At 42.9% G+C, this 27431-nt stretch overlaps 1 protein-coding gene and 1 pseudogene across 4 annotated transcripts in view; one reads left to right on the plus strand and one right to left on the minus strand.

Moving 5' to 3' along the window:
• LOC109889214 (protein strawberry notch homolog 2) overlaps positions 1-26884 on the minus strand; it is a 106419-nt gene extending 79535 nt beyond the window's left edge. For 3 of the 4 annotated variants that reach the window (XM_020480470.2, XM_020480469.2, XM_020480468.2), the window contains exon 1: positions 26715-26865. The gene's annotated coding sequence lies outside the window, so the exon portion shown is untranslated. Of the gene's footprint in view, positions 1-26714 lie in introns of all 4 variants that reach the window. The other variant, XM_020480471.2, reaches the window with a different exon arrangement.
• LOC109888548 (transmembrane 6 superfamily member 1-like) overlaps positions 20435-27431 on the plus strand; it is a 52928-nt pseudogene continuing 45931 nt past the window's right edge.

Consider the following 27431-nt stretch of genomic DNA (forward strand, 5'->3'; position numbering starts at 1 on the left):
TCGGGGGTTTGAACTCGCCGGATTACATTGCACTGCACGAGGAGCCTGCCTGTTACGCGAATGCAGTAGAAGCCACGGTAAGTTGCTAGCTAGCATTAAACTTACCTTATAAAAAACAATTAACCACTAGTTAACTACACATGGTTGTTGATATTACTAGTTTATCTAGCGTGTCCTGCGTTGCATATAATCGATGCATATAAATCGATGCGTTGCATATAATCGATCGTTGCTCCAATGTGTACCTAACCATAAACATCAATGCCTTTCTTAAAATCAACACACAGAAGTAAATATTTTTAAACCTACATATTTAGCTAAAAGAAATCCAGGTTAGCAGGAAATATTAACCAGGTGAAATTGTGTCACTTCTCTTGCGTTCATGCACGCAGAGTCAGTGTATATGCAACAGTTTGGGCCGCCTAATTTGCCAGAATTGTATGTAATTATGACATAACATTGAAGGTTGTGCAATGTAACAGGAATATGTTTCGTATTGCGTCAGATAACAATATTGACGAATACGCTGATTCGGTGTGCGAGTTCATTAGAACGTGCGTTGAAGATGTCGTTCCCATAGCAACTATTAAAACAATCCCTAACCAGAAACCGTGGATTGATGGCAGCATTCGCGTGAAACTGAAAGCGCGAACTACTGCTTTTAAATCAGGGCAAGGTGACTGGTAACATGACCGAATACAAACAGTGCAGCTATTCCCTCCGCAAGGCTATCAAACAAGCTAAGCGTCAGTACAGAGACAAAGTCGAATCTCAATTCAACGGCTCAGACACAAGAGGCATGTGGCAGGGTCTACAGTCAATCAAGGACTACAAGAAGAAATCCAGCCTAGTCACGGACCAGGATGTCTTGCTCCCAGGCAGACTAAATAACTTTTTTGCCCGCTTTGAGGACAATAGAGTGCCACTGACACGGCCTGCAACGAAAACATGTGGACTCTCCTTCACTGCAGCCGAGGTGAGTAAGACATTTAAACGTGTTAACCCTCGCAAGGCTGCAGGCCCAGACGGCATCCCCAGCCGCGCCCTCAGAGCATGCGCAGACCAGCTGGCCGGTGTGTTTACGGACATATTCAATCAATCCCTATACCAGTCTGCTGTTCCCACATGCTTCAAGAGGGCCACCATTGTTCCTGTTCCCAAGAAAGCTAAGGTAACTGAGCTAAACGACTACCGCCCCGTAGCACTCACTTCCGTCATCATGAAGTGCTTTGAGAGACTAGTCAAGGACCATATCACCTCCACCCTACCTGACACCCTAGACCCACTCCAATTTGCTTACCGCCCAAATAGGTCCACAGACGATGCAATCTCAACCACACTGCACACTGCCCTAACCCATCTGGACAAGAGGAATACCTATGTGAGAATGTGGTTCATCGACTACAGCTCGGCATTCAACACCATAGTACCCTCCAAGCTCGTCATCAAGCTCGAGACCCTGGGTCTTGACCCCGCCCTGTGCAACTGGTTACTGGACTTCCTGACGGGCCACCCCCAGATGGTGAGGGTAGGCAACAACATCTCCACCCCGCTGATCCTCAACACTGGGGCCCCACAATGGTGCGTTCTGAGCCCTCTCCTGTACTCCCTGCTCACCCACGACTGCGTGGCCACGCACGCCTCCAACTCAATCATCAAGTTTGCGGACGACACAACAGTGGTAGGCTTGATTACCAACAACGACGAGACGGCCTACCTACAGGGAGGAAGTGAGGGCCCTCGGAGTGTGGTGTCAGGAAAATAACCTCACACTCAACAAAACTAAGGAGATGATTGTGGACTTCAGGAAACAGCAGAGGGAACACTCCCCTATCCACATCGATGGAACAGTAGTGGAGAGGGTAGTAAGTTAAGTTCCTCGGCATACACATCACAGACAAACTGAATTGGTCCACTCACAAAGACAGCATCGTGAAGAAGGCGCAGCAGCGCCTCTTCAACCTCAGGAGGCTGAAGAAATTTGGCTTGTCACCAAAAGCACTCACAAACTTCTACAGATGCACAATCGAGAGCATCCTGGCGGGCTGTATCACCGCCTGGTACGGCAACTGCTCCGCCCACAACCGTAAGGCTCTCCAGAGGGTAGTGAGGTCTGCACAACGCATTACCGGGGGCAAACTACCTGCCCTCCAGGACACCTACACCACCCGATGTTACAGGAAGGCCATAAAGATCATCAAGGACAACAACCACCCGAGCCACTGCCTGTTCACCCCGCTATCATCCAGAAGGAGAGGTCAGTACAGGTGCATCAAAGCTGGGACCGAGAGACTGAAAAACAGCTTCTATCTCAAGGCCATCAGACTGTTAAACAGCCACCACTAACATTGAGTGGCTGCTGCCAACACACTGACACTGACTCAACTCCAGCCACTTTAATAATGGGAATTGATAGGAAATGTAAATATATCACTAGCCACTTTAAACAATGCTACCTTATATAATGTTACTTACCCTACATTATCCATCTCATATGCATACACTGTACTCTATATCATCGACTGCATCCTTATGTAATACATGTATCACTAGCCACTTTAACTATGCCACTTTGTTTACATACTCATCTCATATGTATATACTGTACTCGATACCATCTACTGTATCTTGCCTATGCTGCTCTGTACCATCACTCATTCATATATCCTTATGTACATATTCTTTATCCCCTTACACTGTGTATAAGACAGTAGTTTTGGAATTGTTAGTTAGATTACTTGTTGGTTATTACTGCATTGTCGGAACTAGAAGCACAAGCATTTCGCTACACTCGCATTAACATCTGCTAACCATGTGTATGCGACAAATAAAATTTGATTTGAATATGTAGACTTATGGATGCCACCCGTTAGATAAAATACGGAACGGTTCCGTATTTCATTTAAAGAATAAACGTCTTGTTTTCGATATGACAGTTTCCGGTTTCGACCATATTAATGACCTAAGGCTCGTATTTCTGTGCGTTATGTTATAACTAAGTCTATGAATTGATAGAGCAGTCTGAGCGATGGTAGGCACCAGCAGGCTCGTAAGCATTCATTCAAACAGCACTTTCGTGCATTTTGCCAGCAGCTCTTCGCAATGCTTCAAGCATTTATGACTTCAAGCCTATCAACTCCCGAGATTAGGCTGGTGTAACCGATGTGAAATGGCTAGCTAGTTAGCGGGGTGCGTGCTAATAGCGTTTCAAACGTCACTCGCTCTGAGACTTGGAGTGGTTTTTCCCCTTGCTCTGCTTGGGTAACGCTGCTTCGAGGGTGGCTGTTGTCGATGTGTTCCTGGTTCGAGCCCAGGTAGGAGCGAGGAGAGGGACGGAAGCTATTCTGTTACACTGGCAATACTAAAGTGCCTATAAGAACATCCAATAGTCAAAGGTTAATGAAATACAAACGGTATAGAGAGAAATAGTCCTATAATAACTACAACCTAAAACTTCTTACCTGGGAATATTGAATACTCATGTTAAAAGGAACCACCAGCTTTCATATGTTCTTATGTTCTGAGCAAGGAACTTAAACGTTAGCTTTCTTACATGGCACATATTGCACATTTACTTTCTTCTCCAACACTTTGTTTTTGCATTATTTAAACCAAATTGAACATGTTTCATTATTTATTTGAATCTAAATTGATTTTATTGATTCATTATATTAAGTTAAAATAAGTGTTCAATCAGTGTTGTTGTAATTGTCATTTACAAATCAATTAAATAAAAATCAGCCGATTAAAATCGGTATCTGCCTTTTTTTGGGGGTCCTCCGATAATCGGCCGGTATCGGTGTTGAAAAATCATAATCGGTGGACCTCTAATGCAAAGTTGTCATCAAGGCAAAGGGTCTAAAATATATAATCTAAAATATAAGATTTTTTTGGCCCCGTTTTCGTGGTATCCAATTGTTTAGTAGCTACTATCTTGCCTCATCGCTACAACTCCCGTACGGGCTTGGGAGAGACGAAGGTTGAAAGTCATGCGTCCTCCGATACACAACCCAACCAAGCCGCACTTCTTAACACAGCACCATCCAACCCGTAAGCCAGCCGCACCAATGTGTCGGAGGAAACACCGTGCACCTGGCAACCTTGGTTAGCGCGCACTGCGCCCAGCCCGCCACAAGAGTCGCTGGTGCGCGATGAGACAAGGATTTCCCTACCGGCCAAACCCTCCCTAACCCGGACGACATCCCGGTCGCGGCTGGTTACGACAGAGCCTCGGCGCGAACCCAGAGTCTCTGGTGGCACAGCTGGCGCTGCAGTACAGCACCCTTAACCCCTGCGCCACCCGGGAGGCCCCAATATAAGATAGATTTTGATTTGTTAAACACTTTTTTGGTTACTACATGATTCCATGTGTTATTTAATTGTTTTGATGTCTTCACTATTATTTTACAATGTAGAAAATAAAAAATAAAGACAAACTTTAAAAAATAATACCCACTCACATTACATTTAATGTCCAAACAAACATTGCAGTTGTAGCCTAAGTCCAATGAGGTCTATGCACTCACAATGGCCAACGCACATTTCATGCGTTCTGTATCTCAAAGCCATATTAAATATCTTTGTAAAATAGTTTATATTTAACTAATAATTGAGAAATATACTATACCTACAGAAAGCTTAGAACATCCTCTTTCCATCTGTGACAACACAATAGCTGTGTTTATACCAGCAATTGGATTTGACAATGTTACACAATCAGAACAATTTTCTTCTGCCTAGGGCATTTGTTTTCTCCAGAGACAGAGACAGACACAGAGCGAGAGACAGAGACACACTTGCTAGACACAGAAGTAGGCCAAATCAAAGGGTTGCAAAAAGTGATTAATGGTCACAGTCTGAAGCCTTTTCACCAGAGCCACTAACTTTTGTTTAACTTCATTGAAAAAGTACTCAATCTTCACAATCAACAGTAACTTAGGCCAAGGCTCCTCAATTGCGTTCTCCCTCTCCTCAGTAGCAAGGCAGCCCTGGAGAATTTGTCCGGCTACAATTTTATTACTGGCAAAGTAAACTGTGGCGTGTACTCTGAATCTGAATAGGCTGGTGTTAACAATGAGTGGGTGATTCTGATCTAAGCCATAGGGGACTGGACTATTGGTCAGGGCAGGATACAGAGTAGCCTACTGTGTGGAAACACTAGCAGATAGCAGGTTAGTCTTTTCCGTCAAACCCAAGCAGGGGGAAAGGAGAGATTACATTAGCCTACATTAGAACAGCAAAGCTGTTGAAAGCTTTTAAACTCTTTGCATAAGGTACTATCCGCTTCCTTCAACAAGCTCAGCTCCAAGTGAAACAGAAATCAGCCTAAATGACAATGCAATACAGGTTTTATTTGACGTACACCTAACCTATATAAAACATTCAACAATGAAATTAGCAGCAATAAAGCTACTGCTTTGAAATTGAAGCTTGACAAGGTGAGGCACGGGTTTTGAGGAATCAGTCACCACCTATGATATTTTAAGTGCTCTGAGGACCTGGCTTGGCTATAGACAGAGTCTGAGTGGCTGGAATGACAAACTACTGAAAAAGATGGGAAAGCTGGGGGTGGACTAAATGCTGCACAGTGGCTGCAAAGTCTAGCGCCATCCCCCAGACCACTCGGTGCATTCTGTATGCCATTTTATATTCTGTTTTGTTATGGCCTATCTTGCATGTCCAGTGCCAGCCTAACAGTAGCTTTTTGCTTTCTAGATAACTGCTTCCTACAGTGGGCTAAAGGGACTGATCTGGTTTCTGTTCCATTCTCTCTTGGAGACTCAGGTGGAGCCCGACCTGTGACATTCTCAGGTGGAGCCAGACCTGTGACATTCTCAGATGGAGCCAGACCTGTTTCTCACCACTGGGGCCAACATAGCTATCCCTTTCCTTCTCAAACACAGACACGCAGCTACATGTCACCACAGACAGGACAGTATCTTAAGATTTCTTGGTGTAATATTATCATCATCAAGATTTCAGCTCTAAAAATGTTTTTCTCTGCGACTGTAATTCATCCTCTAAAAATTAGGGATTGTTGAAGCTTTCAACACAAGGCTAAATATGATCTTGTATCTTACATACAGTGCCTTCAGAAGGTTTATTGTGTTACAGACCGATATAAAATGGATTAAATATATTTTTTCCTCACCTATCCACACACATACCCCATAATGGCAAAGTGAAAACATGTTTTTTTTTTATGTTGGCAAATTTATTGAAAATTAAATAAAGAAAGCACTAATGTACATAAGTATACACACCACTGAGTCAATACATGTTAGAATCACCTTTGGTAGCAATTACAACTGTGAGTCTTTCTGGTTAAGTCTAAGAGCTTTGCACAACTGTGTTGAAAAATATTTGCCCATTATTATGCACTTCAACCTCTGCCAAATTGGTTGCTGAACAATGCTAGACAGCCATTTAAGTCATTCCATAGATTTTCAAGCAGATTTAAGTCAAAACTGTAACTCGTCAGGAACATTCGCTGTCTTCTTGGTAAGCAACTTGTGTAGATTTGGCCTTGTGTTTTAGGTGATTGTCCTGATGAAAAGGTGAATTCATCTCAGTTTCTGGTGGAAAGCAGACAACCAGGTTGTCCCTCTAGCATTTTGCCTGTGCTTAGCTTCATTCTGTTTACTTTTATTGTAAAAAAACGCCCTAGTCCTTAACGATAACAAGCATACCCATAACGATGAAGCCGCCACTATTCTTCAACATATAGAGAATGGTACTCCGTAATGTGTTGGATTTGCCCCAAACATAATTTTTTGTCCTGAATACAAAGCGTTAATTGCTTTGCCACATTTTTTGCAGTATTACTTTAGTGTCTTGTTGTAAACAGGATGTATGTTTTGGAATACTTTTATTCTGTCCAGGCTTCCTTCTATTCCCTTTGTCAATTAGGTTAGTATTGTGGAGTAACTACAATGTTTATCCATCCTCAGTTCTCCCATCACAGCCATTAAACTCTGTAACTGTTTTAAAGTCACCATTAGCCTCATGTGAAATCCCTGAGCCGTTTCCTTCCTCTCTGGCAACGGAGTTAGGAAGGACACCTGTATCTTTGTAGTGACTGGGTGTATTGATACACCATCCAAAGTGTAATTAATAATTTCACCATGCTCAAAGGGATATATTCAAAGTATTTTTTTTACCCATCTACCTGGTCTTTGTGGTTGGATCTGTGTTTGAAATTCACTACTCGACTAAGGGGCCTTATAGATAATTGTGTGTGCGGGGTACAGAGATGAGGTAGTCATTAAACAATCATGTTAAATGCTATTATTGCACAGAGTGCATCCATGCAACTTGTGTGACTTGTTAATCACATTTTTACATCTGAACTTATTTACGCTTGTCATAACAAATGGGTTGAATACTTAGACAACACATTTCAGCTTTCATTTGTAAACATTGCCAAAAACATAATTCCACTTTGACGTTATGGGGTATTGTGTGTAGGCCAGTGACAAAAAAATCTTAATTGAATCAATTTTAAATTCAGGCTGTAAGACAACAGGTGAGGCACTGTAGGTGAGCTCAACCTGAGGTGGGGTTAAAAGGGAGTTGGAGGGAATCCTCCTAAATCAAACATGAGATCTACTGACAATGATCATTCCAATTGACCCTAAGAGGTCCAGCATTAGGGTGAGGAGTCCTAGAGAGATCAGCTCCTCTTTCACCAGGTCAGAGAGAAGAGAGAACACTAGCCTGGTCCCAGATCTGTATGTGATTAATAGCACGGAGAGACCAGTAGGATTGTCGAGTGTCTGCCGGCCGAGAGTACGCTGCACCCCTGAGCAAAGTGCAGGACGTAATTTACAAACCAATTGTACATGGGCGAAAAATGGCAGCTGTCAGTCGCCCACCGGCAGGTGGTGCTTATAACACACAGCAAAGTCAGCAAGTGAACGGCGAACAATTACACAATCTATTGAACCTAACAACCTGAACTGAAAAAAAACCTTTGACGGTGAAATTAGCAGAAAGAACACTACTGCTTTACATTGAAGATTGACAAAGAGTCCGAGGCAAGAGTTAAGAGGACTCGGTCACCAGTCGCCAGTGTTGTAGTCGTCACTAAACCTAGAGTCCGAGTCGAGTCCCAAGTCTCCTGTCCTCGAGTCACGAGTCCCTACGGCTAAGTTCGATTCAAGTCCGACTCAGAGTCACCAATGGTCAAGTCTCAAGTCCCTATGGCTAAAGTCATTACTAATACTGCCGGATTGATGCTCTTCTGAAGCTAGATTCACACCTCTATTGATTTGGCTCAGATTTGGCTGAAGAAAACTAGTGGCGGGCCGGCGGGAAGATTTTTATTTGAGCATTGAAGTAACGCAACGATTTCCTTCCTATTGTCCAATGGTCATAATTGCCTGCAATATGCAATAGCCTATGAAACAAATAAGTCCTTCATACATATTTTAAAATAATGTTCAATAATTATGTCAAATCCGTAATGTTTTGAAGGGATAGTGTCTAGAAGAAATTGCTCCTGTTAGATTGTTACAATTATTGCAAATAATAATCCGGTCAGTCTCTCAGCTACTTTTTTGTAATTTCCCACTGATATGTGTAGGTTTTTTATTACAGAGTGAAAAGTAATGGGAGACTTGTCAGAACGAGACAAATTCAAAGACAGCCTACTTTTCTATACTCAAGGGGAGAGAGTATACTATTCAATACTATTGTTTTACATTTCCAAGAGCAGAACCTGTTAAGCCTACCCCCTACTTTTTCGAACATTCTGTTAAAAATCGCGCAACATTTCAGCATCCTGCAACTCATGCCAGGAATATAGTATATGCATATGATTAGTATGTGTGGATAGAAAACACTTTGACGTTTCTAAAACTGGTTAAATCACGGCTGTGACTATAACAGAGCGTGTGTTTCATCGAAAAGCGCAAGAAAATCTGGTCACTGAAAACTGAAAAAAGTATCAATGCGCCACTTGCATGTATTGTTGAATGGAAACTAAATTAAATGGGGCCGAGATTGCAATTCCTACAGCTTCCACACGATGTCGCCAGTCTCGTCATTTGCTGTGCCTTTGTTTCTTGGTCAAACGTAGTAGGGAGACCACTTTCCATCCAGTCTCCGACAGGAAGTTTTTGAAGAGAGATTTTGGAAGATGATTTGAAATCGTGGAGCTATTGAATACACATCGCCCCGTGATCAATTTGATAGATTATTAACGTTTACTGATACCTAAAGTTGGATTACAAAAGTATTTCGAAGTGTTTTGTGAAAGTTTATCGTCAACTTTTTTAATTTAAAAAATGAAGTAGCGTTTTCAAACTGTGTTTTTTTCTGAATCACACAGTTTCCATAGATGGCTATTTTGGGTATATATGGACCGATTTAATCGAAAAAATACCCAATAGTGATGTTTATGGGACATATAGGAGTGCCAACAAAGTAGCTCGTCAAAGGTAATGAAAGTTTTATATTTTATTTCTGCTATTTGTGTAGCGCCGGCTACGCTAGTTCTTTTGTTTACGTCGCATTCAGGTATTTTGGGGTGTTGCATGCTATCAGATAATAGCTTCTCATGCTTTCGCCGAAAAGCATTTTAATAATCTGACTTGTTGGCTAGATTCACAACGAGTGTAGCTTTAATTCACTACCCTGCATGTGTGTTTTAATGAACGTTTGAGTTTTAACGAGTGCTATTAGCATTTAGCGTAACGCATTTGCATTTCCTGATGGCTGGGTGGGACGCAGACGTCTCAGGTGGCGCTAAGAGGTTTTAACCAGGCCAAAGCTAAATAGTAGGCTGGTGATTGGTGGTAACCGGGAAGCAAGAGCCGCTTGTGCGACGTGCAGCCAAGCCTGATACACATCGCTTGCTTCGCCACAGCTCAAGAGCTGATATCGACTGTGCGCCGCTGTGGCGCGTCCTTCATATTGCTATAGAACAGAACACTGGCTTCTCTGTGCAACCAGTGCTGTTAATATTTTACTCATCATAGCAGCCTATCCAGTCCAAGTGCAGATACAAGTGAAGGGAAGGTGAGTCCGAGTCACCAAAATTCGAGCCCTGGACTCGAGTACTACAACACTGCCAGCCACCACCTATGATATTTGGAGTGCTCTGGGGACACGGCTTGGCTGTAGACAGAGGCTGCGGAAGGGTGACTAGGGCCCTATAAAATCTGCATTGCGGATGGAATCACCGAATCCAGACATGAAACGGAATTCAACAATATATATATACACAGTGCCTTGTGAAAGTATTCGGGCCCCCTTGAACTTTGCGACCTTTTGCCACATTTCTGATTCGTATTTTCCTGCAACTTCCTGAAACAGCAACATGAACGACCCTGTCTGTCTGTGTGCGTGTATATGTCCACACTATGTCTAGCGATGATGCTAATAATAACATTCTGGTAGAGATGAAGGCTTTCCCAAAATCTTCAATTAAAATGTTAAGTACAAAGTAGACGATGCCTACCTAACCAAACAATGGTCTCTAGCTGGTGCATTAAAGGGTAACTACACCCAAAATTCAAAATGTCTTAGATTTTTCTCAGCCCTCAGGTTTCCTGGTGTGGTTTAAGCATTGTGGCCTTAGAAAATAGAATGTTGTTCATCTATAAATGTATGTAATTTACAAACTGATTTTACATGTAGAAATAGGCGGAAATGTTGTCTGTCAGTCACCCACCGGCAGGAGGTCCCAATTAAACAAAAAAGGCATTTCACTGAACTTGTGCATGTGACCTTAAAACAAGAAACCATCAGCAATTGAACAAAACATTGTTAACCCCCTGCTATTGTCTGTGATAAGGGTTCCTGTCTCTCTGACTGGTGAAAGAAGAGCTGATCGCTCTAGGATTCCTCTCCTTAATGCTGGATCACTCAGGGTCAACTGGAATTAACATTCTCAGGAGATGATCTCATGTATTTGACTTAGGAGGATTACATCCAACTCCATTTTAACACCACCTCGGGTTGAGCTCACCCATGTATGATAAGAGCAAATATTTAGCTTTGTGGTGACAGCTTCTACAATCCTATATTTTTTGAGGATGAATTACAGTCAGATATTTTTTTTATTTTTTTTGTGTTAAAATCTTGAAGATAATATTACCCAAGAAATCTTGACGTACTGTCTCGTCTGTGGTGTCGTATAGCTCCGTGCCTGGCAGTGTGTGTTTGAGAAGGGATTGCCCTGTGGGCCCCAGTGGTGAGAAGTAAAGAGAATGTCACAGGTCGGGCTCCGGAGGGCAGAACAGAAACCAAATCAGTCCTCTTAGTACCTGTCCACTCTAGCTACCTACAAAGTGAAAAGACAAACGTATTTGTATTTTGTATTCTTTAAGGATCCCCATTAACTGTTGCCAACGCAGCAGCTACTCCTCCTGGGGTCCAGTAACATTAAGGCAGTTATCTACAATTTAAAATATTACATAACATAACACATTAAGTGTGTGCCCTCAGGCCACTACTCTACTACCACATATCTACAAAATTCCTGTGTAGGTGTGTGTAGAGTGTGTGTCTTATCACTTGTATATGTAAGCATGTCTGTGCACGTCTCTTCACAGTCCCCACTGTTCCATAAGGTGTATTTTTAATTTTTTTTTATATCGGATTCTACTGCTTGCATCAATTACTTGATGTGAAATAAGAGCTCTATGTAGTACTGTGCGCCTCTCATAGTCTGTTCTGGACTGTGTCTTGTGGGGTATGCATGGGTGTCCGAGCTGTGTGCAAGTATACTGAACAAATATATAAACTATTTTACTGAGTTAAAGTTCAAATAAGGTAACTAGTCAATTGAAATAAATGAATTAGCCACGAATCGATGGATTTCACTAGGCCCGCCCACCCACCGGGGAGCCATAGGCCCGCCCACCCACCCCGAGCCATCGGCCCACCCGCCCACCCACCGGGGAGCCATCGGCCCGCCCGCCCACCGGGGAGCCATCGGCCCGCCCGCCCACCGGGGAGCCATCGGCCCGCCCACCCACCGGGGAGCCATAGGCCCGCCCACCCACCGGGGAGCCATAGGCCCGCCCACCCACCGGGGAGCCATAGGCCCGCCCACCCACCGGGGAGCCATAGGCCCGCCCACCCACCGGGGAGCCATAGGCCCGCCCACCCACCGGGGAGCCATAGGCCCGCCCACCCACCGGGGAGCCATAGGCTCGGTCTGCTTTTCTGAGGCCTTTTGGGCGCTTGGCAAAATGTTCTAAAACAGCAGCTTATAGTAGAGAAATATAAATTAAATTCTCTGGTAACAGCCTGGGTGGACATTTCTGCTGTCAGCATGACAACTGTGGCATTGTGTCAGGTTACAAAACTGCACATTCCAGAGTGGCCGTTTGTCCCCCAGCACAAGGTGCACCTGAGTAATGATCATGCTGTTTAATCAGCTTCTTAATATGCCACACCTGTTAGGTGGATGGATTATCATGCAACGGTGAAATACTCTAACAGGGATGTAAAATTTGTGCACAAAATGTTATAGAAATAAGCTTTTTGTGAGCATGGAACATATCAAAATATTTTATTTCAGCCCATGAAACCAACCCTTTACATGTTGCATTTATATTTTTGTTCAGTATAGTTTAAAAACAGACAGTTCGGTGCATTCAGCATATCAAAACTTAATCTCTCCTCTACTCTGAGCCAATGTTAGTTCTCCATGTACATTTAAGGGCCAGCTGTGCTTCCAATTGTAATTTTTCTGTGTGGCACCTTACCACACGACTGGACAGTAGTCCAGGTGCGACAAAACTAGGGCGTGTAGGACCTGCCTTGTTAAGAAGGCAGAGCAGCGTTTTATTATGAGCAGACTTCTCCCCCCTCTTAGCTACTGGGTTAGGGGAGGGTTTGGCCATCTGGGATGTCCTTATCCCCTCGCGCTCTAGCATCTCCTGTGGCAAAGCCTACTAATCATTACTTTTATTTCTCTGACATTTTGCCATTGCAAGGTGCTAGTTACTCACGGAATCAGTAAGTAGGCTATTAAACAAACACTCAAACAGGCAACAGATGCAAGATCGGTCTTATTTCATTAAATATACAGTACCAGTCAAAAGTTCGGAAACGCCTACTCATTCAAGGGTTTATTTTTTAAAACTATTTTATACATTGTAGAAAAATAGTGAAGATATCAAAACTATGAAATAACACACACAGAATCATGTAGAAACCAAAGAAGTGATAAACAAATCTAAATATATTTTATATTTAAGATTCTTCAAAGTAGCCACCCTTTGCCTTGATGACAGCGTTGCACACTCTTAGCATTCTCTCGACCAGCTTCACGAGGTAGTCATCTGGAATGCATTTCAATTGACTGGTGTGCCTTGTTAAAAGTTAATTTGTGCAATTTCTTTCCGTCTTAACGCGTTTGAGCCAATCAGCTATATTGTGACACGGTAGGGGTGATATACAGAAGATAACCCTATTTGGTAAAAGACCAAGTCCATATTATGGCAAGAACAGCTCAAATTGGCAAAGAGAAACAACAGTCCATGATTACATTAAGACATGAAGGTCAGTCAATCCAGAAAATGTCAAGAACTTTGAAAGTTTCTTCAAATGCAGTTGCAAAATCCATCAAGTGCTATGATGAAACTGGCTCTCATGAAGACCGCCACAGGAAAGGAAGACCCAGAATTACCTCTGCTGCAGAGGACAAGGTCATTAGAGTTACCAGCCTCAGAAATTGCAGCCCAAATAAACGCTTCAGAGAGTTCGAGTAACACACATCTCAACATCAGCTGTTCATGGGAGAATGTGTTTGAATCAGGCCCTCATGGTCAAATTGCTGCAAAGAAACCAATACTAAAGGACACCAATGTGAAGAAGAGACTTGCTTGGGCCAAGAAACATGAGCAATGGACAGACCGGTGGAAATCTGTCCTTCGGTCTGATGAGTACAAATTTGACGCAGAGTAGGTGAACGGATGAGCTCCGCATGTGTGGTTCCCACTGTGAAGCATGGAGGAGGTGTGATGTGTGGGGGTGCTTTGCTGGTGATACTGTCAGTGATTTATTTAGAATTCAAGGCACACTTAACCAGCATGGCTAACGTAGCATTCAGCAGCAATACGCCATCCCATAAGGTTTGCGCTTAGTGGGACTATCATTTGTTTTTCAACAGGACAATGACCCAACACAACTCCAGGCTGTGTAGGGGCTATTTTACCAAGAAGGAGAGTGATGGAGTGCTGCATCAGATGACCTGGCCTCCACAATCACCCGACCTCAACCCAATTGAGAAGGTTTGGGAAGAGTTGGACAGGAGAGTGAAGGAAAAGCAGCCAACAAGTGCTTTGCATATGTGGGAACTCCTTCAAGACTGTTGGAAAATAATTTCAGGTCAAATCAAATCTTATTGGTCACATACACATTTTTAGCACATGTTAATGTGAGTGTAGCGAAATGCTTGTGCTTCTAGTTCCGACCATGCAGTAATATCTAACAAGTAATCTAACAATTTCACAACTACCTTATACGCACAAGTGTAAAGGAATGAATAAGAATATGTAAATGTAAATATAAATATATGGATGAGCGATGGCATAGGCAAGATGCAGTAGATGGTATAGAGTACAGTATATACAGTATATACAGTGGGGAGAACAAGTATTTGATAACCTGCCCATTTAGCAGGTTTCCTACTTACAAAGCATGTAGAGGTCTGTAATTTTTATCATAGGTACACTTCAACTGTGAGAGACGGAATCTAAAACAAAAATCCAGAAAATCACATTGTATGATTTTTAAGTAATTAATTTGCATTTTATTGCATGACGTACGTATTTGATACATCAGAAAAGCAGAACTTTATATTTGGTACAGAAATCTTTGTTTGAAATTACAGAGATCATACGTTTCCTGTAGTTCTTGACCAGGTTTGCACACACTGCAGCAGGGATTTTGGCCCACTCCTCCATACAGACCTTCTCCAGATCCTTCAGGTTTCGGGGCTGTCGCTGGGCAAAACGGACTTTCAGCTCCCTCCAAAGATTTTCTATTGGGTTCAGGTCTGGAGACTGGCTAGGCCACTCCAGGACCTTGAGATGCTTCTTACGGAGCCACTCCTTAGTGGCCCTGGCTGTGTGTTTCGGGTCGTTGTCATGCTGGAAGACCCAGCCACGACCCATCTTCAATGCTCTTACTGAGGGAAGGAGGTTGTTGGCCAAGATCTCGCGATACACGGCCCCATCCATCCTCCCCTCAATACGGCGCAGCCGTCCTGTCCCCTTTGCAGAAAAGCATCCCCAAAGAATGATGTTTCCACCTCCATGCTTCATGGTTGGGATGGTGTTCTTGGGGTTGTACTCATCCTTCTTCCTCCAAACACGGCGAGTGGAGTTTGGATGAAAAAGCTCTATTTTTGTCTCATCAGACCACATGACCTTCTCCCATTCATCATCTGGATCATCCAGATGGTCATTGGCAAACTTCAGATGGGCCTGGACATGCACTGGCTTGAGCACGGGGACCTTGTGTGCGCTGCAGGATTTTAATCCATGACGGCGTAGTGTGTTACTAATGGTTTTCTTTGAGACTGTGGTCCCAGCTCTCTTCAGGTCATCGACCAGGTCCTGCCGTGTAGTTCTGGGCTGATCCCTCACCTTCCTCATGATCATTGATGCCCCACGAGGTGAGATCTTGCATGGAGCCCCAAACCGAGGGTGATTGACCGTCATCTTGAACTTCTTCCATTTTCTAATAATTGCGCCAACAGTTGTTGCCTTCTCACCAAGCTGCGTGCCTATTGTCCTGTAGCCCATCCCAGCCTTGTGCAGGTCTACAATTTAACCCTGATGTCCTTACAGAGCTCTCTGGTCTTGGCCATTGTGGAGAGGTTGGAGTCTGTTTGATTGAGTGTGTGGACAGGTGTCTTTTATACGGGTAACGAGTTCAAACTCGGCAGTGTAGCCTTGTGGTTAGAGCGTTGGACTAGTAACTGGAAGGTTGCAAGTTCAAACCCCCCGAGCTGACAAGGTACAAATCTGTCGTTCTGCCCCTGAACAGGCAGTTAACCCACTGTTCCTAGGCCGTCATTGAAAATAAGAATTTGTTCTTAACTGACTTGCCTAGTTAAATAAAGGTAAAATAAAAAAAACAGGTGCAGTTAATACAGGTAATGAGTGGAGAACAGGAGGGCTTCTTAAAGAAAAACTAACAGGTCTGTGAGAGCCGGAATTCTTACTGGTTGGTAGGTGATTAAATATTTCTGTCATGCAATAATATCCAACTTAATTACTTAAAAATCATACAATGTGATTCTGGATAATTTTTTTTGATTCCGTCTCTCACAGTTGAAGTGTACCTATGATAAAAATTACAGACCTCTACATGCTTTGTAAGTAGGAAAACCTGCAAAATCGGCAGTGTATCAAATACTTGTTCTCCCCACTGAACAGATGAATAATGTAGGGTATGTAAACATTATATCAAGTGGAATTGTTTAAGTGACTAGTGATACATTTATTACATCCAATAATTCATTATTAAAGTGGCTAGAGAATGAGTCTGTTTGCAGCAGCCACTCAATGTTAGTGATGGCTGTTTTAACAGTCTGATGGCCTTGAGACAAAAGCACTTTTTCAGTCTGTTGGTCCCAGCTTTGATGCACCTGTACTGACCTCGCCTTCTGGATGATAGCGGGGTGAACAGGCAGCGGCTCGGGTGGTTGTTGTCCTTGATCTTTTTGGCCTTCCTGTGACACCGGGTGGTGTAGGTGTCCTGGAGGGCAGGTAGTTTTCCCCCGGTGATACGTTGTGCAGACCTCACTACCCTCTGGAGAGCCTTACGGTTGTGGACGGAGCAGTTGCTGTACCAGGCGGTGATACAGCCCGACAGGATGCTCTCGATTATGCATCTGTAAAAGTTTGAGAGTGTTTTTTGTGACAAGCCAAATTTCTTCAGCCTCCTGAGGTTGAAGAGGCGCTCTTGCGCCTTTTTCACCATGCTGTCTGTGTGGGTGGACCATTTCAGTTTGACACTACACTTCAATGGCCCTCACCTCCTCCCTGTAGGCCGTCTCGTTGTTGTTGGTAATCAAGCCTACCACTGTAGTGTTGTCTGCAAACTTGATGATTGAGTTGGAGGTGTGCATGGCCACGCAGTAATGGGTGAATAGGGAGTACAGGAGAGGACTGAGAACGCACCCGTGTGGGTCCCCAGTGTTGAGGATCAGGGGGGTGGAGATATTTCCAACCCTCACCACCTGGGGGGCGGCCCGTCAGAAAGTCCAGATGCACAGGGCGGGGTCGAGACCCAGGTTCTCGAGCTTAATGACGAATTTGGAGGGTACTATGGTGTTGAATGCTGAGCTGTAAACAATGAACAGCATTCTTACATAAGTATTCCTCTTGTCCAGATGGGTTAGGGCAGTGTGCAGTGGGATTGCGTCGTCTGTGGACCTATTGGGGTGGTAAGCAAATTGGAGTGGATCTAGGGTCAGGTAGGGTGGCGGTAATATGATCCTTGACTGGTGTCTCAAAGCACTTCATGATGACGGAAGTGATAGCTAAGGTAACTGAAATAAACGACGATCTTGGGAACAGGAACAATGGTGGCCCTCTTGAAGCATGCGGGAACAGCAAACTGGGATAGGGATTGTTTGAATATGTCCGTAAACACACCAGCCAGCTGGTCTGCGCAAGCTCTGAGGACACGGCTAAGGATGCCATCTGGGAGGGTTTACACGTTTAAATGTTTTACTCACATTGGCTGCAGCGAAGGAGAGCCCGCAGGTTTTGGTAGCGGACCTTGTCAGTGGCACTGTATTGTCCTCTAAGTGGGCAAAGAAGTTGTCTAGTTGGTCTGGGAGCAAGACATCGGTGTCCGCGACGGGGCCGGCTTTCTTTTTGTAGTCCGTGATTGACTGTAGACCCTGCCACATATGTCTCGTGTCTGAGCTGTTGAATTGCGACTCTTTGTCTCTATACTGATGCTTAGCTTGTTTGATTGCCTTGCTGAGGGAATAGCTACACTGTTTGTATTCGGTTATGTTTCAGGTTGCTTTTACCATGATTAAAAGCAGTGGTTCGCGCTGCTTGATTTGTTTAACACTTTTGGTTTCTACATGAATCCATACGTGTTATTTCATAGTTTTGATGTCTTCACTATTATTCTACAATGTAGAAAATATAAAGACAAACATTTGACTAGTACTGTATATTGAAAGCCAGGCACATTTAACAGTTAGGCTATTGATTATAGACCTAATTAAGTTGGGGTTTCGTCTCTCCTCAATTTTCTTAGAAAATTAAGCTACGGCAAGGGCGTTTTCCTCCTCATTGCTGCTGCTCAATCTTAATATGCTGGTTAACTTTGCTATTATGCACATAGCAACATAGGGAAAGGCACCTATTCTACAGGGCACTGTATAAAATAATATTAGAGTTACCATTATTTTTTTACATAATATAACCACATACAAGTTCAGTATCACATGTCTTAGAGTGATGGACTGTGCCATCTCCGTGGTCTCCACAGAGACAGGTGCAAATCACAGGTGTCTTGTGCACCACAGGGAGAAAAAAAGATAAATATGCAACTGCTCGACTAAAGAAAATCTCAGTCTACCAACAGCTTATTGACCAGTCGATATATAGTGTGTTATCCAGATACAGATTTAGCACTTGGTTATAGCAGCTTCCCACAAGAATGGGCTTTATGTGCGGCAGGTGAACCTGTAGCCATTTTACTTCAGCAGTATTTAGCATGAGATCATCTCTAAGCTTTACAGGAATTTGGCTCTGTATAAAGGCCGCAACACTGCCACCAAGGGCATTTGTCTTTTCTGTAGATGTTATAGCCATGCATCGCTACCACTGTATCAAAAGGTATTTTCTAAGTAAGTCTCAGAGATCAGACAGAATAGGAATATGTCTGAATATGAATCTGTTAGTAGTAATTTATTGATTTAATTAACCTTTTTTTATGCTAAATATGTTAATGTGGGCTATTTTTAGCTCTTTTCTGGGATGCTTAGCAGAAGTAGACGTAACAATGTTATTTATGTTTGAGCTGATAGTGCAGGGTGAGGTGACCACAGTTGAATTCCTACTAGGGCACACCCCCAAAACCAATTCTTTCTTTGGCCGCCTCTCCTTCCAGTTCTCTGCTGCCAATGACTGGAACGAACTACAAAAATCTCTGAAACTGGAAACACTTATCCCTCACTAGTTTTAAGCACCAACTGTCAGAGCAGCTCACAGATTACTGCACCTGTACATAGCCCACCTATAATTTAGCCCAAACAACTACCTCTTTCCCAACTGTATTTAATTTTAATTTATTTATTTATTTTGCTCCTTTACACCCCATTATTTTTTATTTCTACTTTGCTCATTCTTCCATTGCTAAACTACCATTCCAGTATTTTACATGCTATATTGTATTTACTTTGCCATCATGGCCTTTTTTGCCTTTACCTCCCTTCTCACCTCATTTGCTCACATTGTATATAGACTTGTTTATACTGCATTATTGACTGTATGTTTGTTTTTACTCCATGTGTAACTCTGTGTCGTTTTATCTGTCGAACTGCTTTGCTTTATCTTGGCCAGGTCGCAATTGTAAATGAGAACTTGTTCTCAACTTGCCTACCTGGTTAAATAAAGGTAAAATAAAATAAATAAATAAATAAACAGTCTCAGTGCCAACAGTATAATTATGGTTCAGTGTATACAATAGCTGTAAAGGCATTCAGGAGAGTTTGAGGGGGCACAAATTAGGTTACTTACATTGTGACTGCCAACACCCCTAGGAGAGTTTACATTTGATGCAGGATTACTACCACTCAGCGACACAATCGTATGGATTACTGATCTGGGCTTGGGTCATTGATAAGTCAGTCTCAACGCAGCCTTCAAAATGTGTGGACAGAGTCCAGGAGACAAGATGATTTGGATGGACTCCATCATTTCTGTAGAGCATATTCTGTTTCCAGAAGGTGTACCGGACAAGAAATAATTGGCCGCTTTTTGGAATCTTTGAAAGCAAAAATCCATGATTTAAAATCATTTTTCAGCAGTTCCGAGTTAGCCCTCTTAATGACATTTGACCTCACATGGACTACAACAGCGTCAGCTCCCGGCAGCGGTCGCAAAACGGTCGGAAGCAGCCTTGTGATATCCTGTACTTGTGCTCCAAGTTAACACAGGGTTTTTGTCCGGGGAACAGAGGTGTCTTTTACGTTAGAAGCTGCCAATGACCGAAGAGGTCCGGCTATTCTTCGTCTCGAGTGGTTTCGCAAACCCCTTGAGGAACGAAGGCCGGTGGGGCCCGATGGACCTGAGCCAGCTGTATCCATCTTGGATTATGAATGGGCAGGAGAACCCGAGGTAGAAGCCACTGGAGGGAGACAGAACAGAGGACGAAGGCGCAGGTACCTCCGGGTCCGATCTAGAATCTGAAGCCCCCAGGGAAGAAGGAAACCGCCATGCAGTTTCTCGCCCGGACCGGAAAGGTAAGCCCGGACCGGAAAACGGTGGCGGTACTTCCACCAGGCCAGAGCGGCATCCGGCTAATGGGGAAGAAGAGAAAGAAAAAGTAGGCAGGCATGGAATCCCCAGTAGCTTGTGTAAGTTCACGACTTGTTTGCTAAAAGCAGCCACTTCTCCCTTGTAGTCCTCTGCAAGCAAACAGTTGCTACATTGAAAGTCCAGGCAGTCTACATTGTCCCAGAATAAAGCAAAAATAAACACAGCTCCTGCAGCGTTGAAAACATTTGTTAGCATCCTCCATTCGAGGTTGGAGGCAAGCAAGGCTAGCTGGGCTTCAGTGTCTCTCTACTTGACAGGGAATTCTCAACTTGTCCGAGAGAGAATTACACGGCTTTCAAAAACCGTCAGGCCAAGGTAAGTCTACACCAAACACACAATTAATTTGAATGTTTGTAAAAATTCACAAAGTAAAAAAAAAAATGAATGGTGGTGGTGGTGCATAGTTTTGTAACTCAGGCTAGTAAAACACGTTTTGTGAACAACGGAAGCTGGCACCGGACGTGCTGAGCGTAACTTTGTGATAGGTGTGTGTTCGGATTTGGGAGGAGGATGTGAGGAATAGACTGAGGTGTTGATTGCAAAATCTACCCATGCAAGGCAAGCAAAACTAAATAATATAAACAAATTGGTCTGGTGAGTTCTCCTTAAGACAACTCGAGTGTCTGTCATTGTCACGCAGAGGATAAAGATAAAGCACAGAGATCCGGGACCAGGTTATACTTCCAAACGAGTTGACTGAAACCATGCACACAATAAATACCATCCTCTCAACCAGCAACACTACACTCGATACCTCAGTGTCTAATCTTTCTCCATTAATGAACTACTAATGAAAGACAGGCTCTGCAGTTTTACACACATAATTGATAAGAAATTCAGAAATGGCAGCTAATCATCCATTTCTGTAGTAACTCGTGGGAATGCTCTGAGTAGATGCAAAACACACTTTTTATTATTTATGAATACAAATATTACTTATGTTATGAATACATTTCCAGGTAGAATACTTCATACAAGTACCAGATTTGCAGCTTGGTATGTTTTAAAATAGAAATCTTACATTTCACTACCCACAACCTAGGCTAGCTTGGACAATGACAGAATCATCTTCATCCATTAATGTGGTTGTTAATATTGCCCTAATATTTCCTTGCTGGATTAGTTCCATGCTGAAATTACAACGTTTGCCTTTCCAGAGAAGGATGTTGACACTCCTCAGCCTACTGAAAGGCACAGCATTGAGCACCCTCTTCTGCATTTTAATCATCTTCAGAATGGCTCATGTGGCCGAGACACACATAGAACATAGCCAACCATAAAAGGCTATATGTGTCGCCTCAGACTGTGTAGTCGGAACAGTATGCCCTTTTTTCCTGCAAGAACCATGGCTCTACCAGCTCATGTTTAATACATGAACCATAAGCCTACCTAATGAAGGCCAGAGTCCAGGAAAGACAGGAACAGTCAAACCCATTACCCATTCCTGACTCCCCCCACCTCTCTCTGCTCCTCCTCCACTCTACATTTTCACTCTTGCTCCAATCGGCCCAGAAGCTATAAATTAGATTTATCACTAGCTCTGGATTGAGGGGAAAGAGTGGTGGTAGCACAGCACAAAAAGTCCATGTCAGGGGAAGCAGTGAGCTGACTGTAAAAAAAGAGAGCGCTGTTTGGGTGCATTAAATCACACGCCCTGCTCCTTGTCCCTGCTGCGCTCAACAACAGAGCCTTGTGCCCTTCAGAGCTCTGGCAGAAAGGGTAGCGCTGGAGTGCACTTGCTGACGCCGGGGAGGGGGAGCAGTAGAGTAGCACCCCCATACTGAGGCACAGTGACCGGAACCAAGGCTGTGGATCAACTCACTCAGCCTAGCAGTAAAGACATTAATGAGCATTGGTATTTTGGTTATAATACATTTATAAACATAAGATTATCTAGAACTACATCCTATGGAAGCCTAAATGTTAGTTTGTACTGTGGGGCAAAAAAGTATTTAGTCAGCCACCAATTGTGCAAGTTCTCCCACTTAAAAAGATGAGAGAGACCTGTAATTTTCATCATAGGTACACTTCAACTATATAAATTATGGTGGAAAATAAGTATTTGGTCACCTACAAACAAGCAAGATTTCTGGCTCTCACAGACCTGTAACTTCTTTAAGAGGCTCCTCTGTCCTCCACTCGTTACCTGTATTAATGGCACCTGTTTGAACTTGTTATCAGTATAAAAGACACCTGTCCACAACCTCAAACAGTCACACTCCAAACTCCACTATGGCGAAGACCAAAGAGCTGTCAAAGGACACCAGAAACAAAATTGTAGACCTGCACCAGGCTGGGAAGACTGAATCTGCAATAGGTAAGCAGCTTGGTTTGAAGAAATCAACTGTGGGAGCAATTATTAGGAAATAGAAGACACACAAGACCACTGATAATCTCCCTCGATCTGGGGCTCCACGCAAGATCTCACCCCGTGGGGTCAAAATGATCACAAGAACGGTGAGCAAAAATCCCAGAACCACACGGGGGGACCTAGTGAATGACCTGCAGAGAGCGGGGACCAAAGTAACAAAGCCTACCATCAGTAACACACTACGACGTCAGGGACTCAAAACCTGCAGTGCCAGACGTGTCCCCCTGCTTAAGCCAGTACATGTCCAGGCCTGTCTGAAGTTTGCTAGAGAGCATTTGGATGATCCAGAAGAAGATTGGGAGAATGTCATATGAAACCAAAATATAACTTTTTGGTAAAAACTCAACTTGTCGTATTTGGAGGACAAAGAATGCTGAGTTGCATCCAAAGAGCACCATACCTACTTTGAAGCATGGGGGTGGAAACATCATGCTTTGGGGCTGTTTTTCTGCAAAGGGACCAGGACGACTGATCCGTGTAAAGGAAAGAATGAATGGGGCCATGTATCATGAGATTTTGAGTGAAAACCTTCTTCCATCAGCAAGGGCATTGAAGATGAAACGTGGCTGGGTCTTTCAGCATGACAATGATCCCAAACACACCGCCCGGGCAACGAAGGAGTGGCTTCGTAAGAAGCATTTCAAGGTCCTGGAGTGGCCTAGCCAGTCTCCAGATCTCAACCCCATAGAAAATCTTTGGAGGGAGTTGAAAGTCCGTGTTGCCCAGCAACAGCCCCAAAACATCACTGCTCTAGAGGAGATCTGCATGGAGGAATGGGCCAAAATAACAGCAACAGTGTGTGAAAACCTTGTGAAGACTTACAGAAAACGTTTAACCTCTGTCATTGCCAACAAAGGGTATATAACAAAGTATTGAGATAAACTTTTGTTATTGACCAAATACTTATTTTCCACCACAATTTGCAAATAAATTCATTAAAAATCCTACAATGTGATTTTCTGGATTTTTTCCAACCTCATTTTGTCTGTCATAGTTGAAGTGTACCTATGATGAAAATTACAGGCCTCTCTCATCTTTTTAAGTGGGAGAACTTGCACAATTGGTGGCTAACTAAATACTTTTTGCCCCACTGTATGTTCAATACAAAAGAAGTCAACTTTTAGCATTTATTATTTATGTAAGATCCATTTGCTTTTGTCAATACCTATTTTTCACAGGATGTGACAAAATAAGAACAGGGGAGTAGAGTTTTTTTTATTTTTAAACGTATTACACTCCTGACTTTATGTCGACTCGTGTCACACAAAGTGAACAGCTGTCTATTGATCGAGCTCTGGGGTGCACTGCCCACAGCAAGGAGAGGGGGGAAGCTTGTGGTTTTCATTCAGTAGACATATTCCTGCATGATAGTTAAAGAGCCTGTGTGTTGCCATTAAGCTCCAGTAGCTGTGGGGAGCGAGAGAGGTGGTCATTGGCCTTGATGTCATGAATTTCTAACCCTTCTCTATCTAGCTCTCCTCGGCCATGGTGGATAAACAGGAAGCTCAGTAACACAGCATATTCAACTGGCAATCAGCAAATAGCATCCCTCACTAGGGGAAATGACCATGGAAAAACTACCATGGCAACCTGTGCCGACGTTAGCATTTTCCCTCACTAGCCTGCAGGCATCGAAGGCAATTGTACTCTGCTGGGAAGAAATTGTGAAGTGGCTATAGATTTGTAAGAGAACGGTCATTTGATTTCTTCATGAGCAATTATCCTTACTTGTGCCTACAAGGAATCAAGAGAATCTCAACTGCCAGCCATAAAAAACACTTGTGGTATCATGCCAGGCAGACACAAGAGATAACCTTTCTACAGCTAGGCCTATAAAGTTACACTGCAGTTGCACATAATACTCAGACAAGCAAGACTAAAGCTTAAGGGGTCAATGCCTCCTCACAGCTGTCAGTGATCTACAATCCAGGCAAGCTACAATGACACATGCATCGCCTCCTGCTCTTCCCCACTCCCCTCTCATAACACAAATAAAGCTTCAGCACAATGCATGTGTCAACATTTCCCCTCTTCACAAGTCCAAACAGGGTAATAAAAAAAATATTAGGTATGGAAAAATGCTTTCAGTATAAACTTAAATGGCTAAAGCCAGATAGAGAGTATGTAGATGATAATGAGATCTTTATATTTTTTTTATAATATGATCTTTGAGAACTAACAATCACAAATGGGAGAATTGAAAGAGAGAATTGAAAATCCCCAAAACAATGAATTTAGCAGATTTTGTTACTATGTTAGAGCAAAAGAAAACATTAGCCAAAGCAAAATGCATAGAATTGCAGGAAATGTTCTTTAAAACAGCAACATTTTCTTTCAGCTCCATAGTAGAATATGTAGAATGGCAGGGAATGAGCTTAAAACAGCAACATTTTCTTTCAGCTCCATGGTAGAATATGTAGAATGGCAGGGAATGAGCTTAAAACAGCAACATTTTCCCTCAGCTCCACAAATGTTCAATGTGTTACCAAGATGGGGGCATCTAAAATTCAGCTGCTCCGACCACACCCATTACCTAAGCCCCCTTTTGAGCCAGAAAAACCCCTGCAGACAGGTCTGGAACTGCATTGTGACTAGAGTCCATATGCCTGCTAGTGCCTATGGCCCTAAACATGCCACATTCACATAGAAAGGTCTTTCAGCCAAACAAGAGATGTGCTGCCTTGCCTTTGACTGCCAGTGACTTATCATGCACCTCACAACTCCATAATTCTGTGTGGGTTTGCATGTAACAAATTGAAATAAATTCTAAAACGTCTGTTTTCCATCTGAGCCTTATCCATCTATATTATATTGGGATATGGTTGACTACTTTATATCCAACCTATCAAAAGTACTAGTTATGAAAAGAGAGATGTTAAATGTAATGTGAATTAGAGTTCCAAAGTTTACATTAAAAGAAAAGCTGGTCACACTGTCCACTGATTAGGAAAGAAAGCGGGGATGTGAGGGCTATCAATATTACTATGAAAAAAGGTATAATTTCAATGTGGAAAACCTGTTGTGTATTCTGTTAACTACATAACGAAAGGTTCAACCGATGATCACTCAAAAACGCAATACCTAGCTAGCCACTTAATTTAAAAAAACGAACGCAGTTCTTTAGTAAAGTAAAGGCTTTACATGTATGGTTAGCGTAATAGCCAACAATACCATAGACTTCGTGTAAACACAAGCCAAGTTCGCTTTCTAGCTACTATAGTTATTTCAAATACTTTCCAGATATCTAGCAAATATAGTTAAGGTTGTCTTTAAATGCATGTCCGATAAATAAAATAAAGTTGCTTTGATGACAAATCATGTCGCTACAATGCCGGGAACTAAGCTAGACTAGCTAACTAAGCAGTACAAAAATATTTAGGGGAAATCTTTGGTACAAAGGCAGAGATAGCTAGCTAGCTACCACTAGCCAAGGTGCTCTCTGAAATAACTAGTTAGTACCAAAAGCGTAGCTAACTAGCATTAGCGGCTAGCTAGACATAACGATAGTTAAACGAAGATTGAAAACTACAAAACAAAAACATACATTTGACAGCAATCTTTCAGTAGCATTCAAAATAACGTTAAATACCACTTAGCTATACGTTCACCAACGTTAGCTAGCTAAACAAATAGATGCTATCGAAGTGCGACGACTATTAGCTTGCCTGGCTACCAAGCTAACTATGTTGCTCAAGCTGCTTGAGAAGTCTTGAGTCGATCGAACAGGGGATTGATAGCTAAGGTTAGCTGACGATGTGTCGTTCGCGCCGTGTTTACGCTTTACGAAAAGCTGAAATTAAACTTACCACGAATGTGTTTCTTATTCTGAATAGAAGATCCGTTCGCAGTTATGTTTTCAATCGAATTATTGCTTTAAATGGACCAAAACAAGGAATTTGGTCCAACTTTTATTTTCTGTTGTTTCCTTCACTTCCTGATAGACGCCGCCATCTTGCAAGCAGATATTTCCTCTGCTGTCGTCACTCGGTATGTCACACAGTGGGATACTCCTGCCACGTTCAATTGCTAGTCGGAACTAGGAAACTCGGAAACTTTACGATTTGCTAATTGGTTGAATGCGGCACGTGTATAACTAAAGCCAGTTAGCGAGTCGTACATTTCCGAGTTGCCTTGTTCCGACTAGTATATGAATGCAGCATCAGTGATGTCGCTCATTCATGGTGCACTGAAGAAACTGGGAACTCGGAAAGTACGCGGTCAAATAATGACGTCAGCGATCTTCAGATCGGAAAGTCGGAGCTCTAAGAAAGAGGTCCGAGCTCCGGAGTTGGATGAACACAATTACACCCAACCAAATCACGAGAAAACAAAAATATAATTACTTGACACATTGGAAAGAATTAACAAAGCAACTGAGCAAACTATAATTATATTTGGCCCTAAACAGAGACTACACATTGGCAGAATACCTGACCACTGTGACTGACCAAAACTTAAGAAAGCTTTGACTCTGTACAGACTCAGTGAGCATAGCCTTGCTATTGAGCAAGGCTGCAGTAGGC

The sequence above is a fragment of the Oncorhynchus kisutch genome, linkage group LG4, assembly GCF_002021735.2.
Source record: "Oncorhynchus kisutch isolate 150728-3 linkage group LG4, Okis_V2, whole genome shotgun sequence".
Lineage (NCBI taxonomy): Eukaryota > Metazoa > Chordata > Actinopteri > Salmoniformes > Salmonidae > Oncorhynchus > Oncorhynchus kisutch.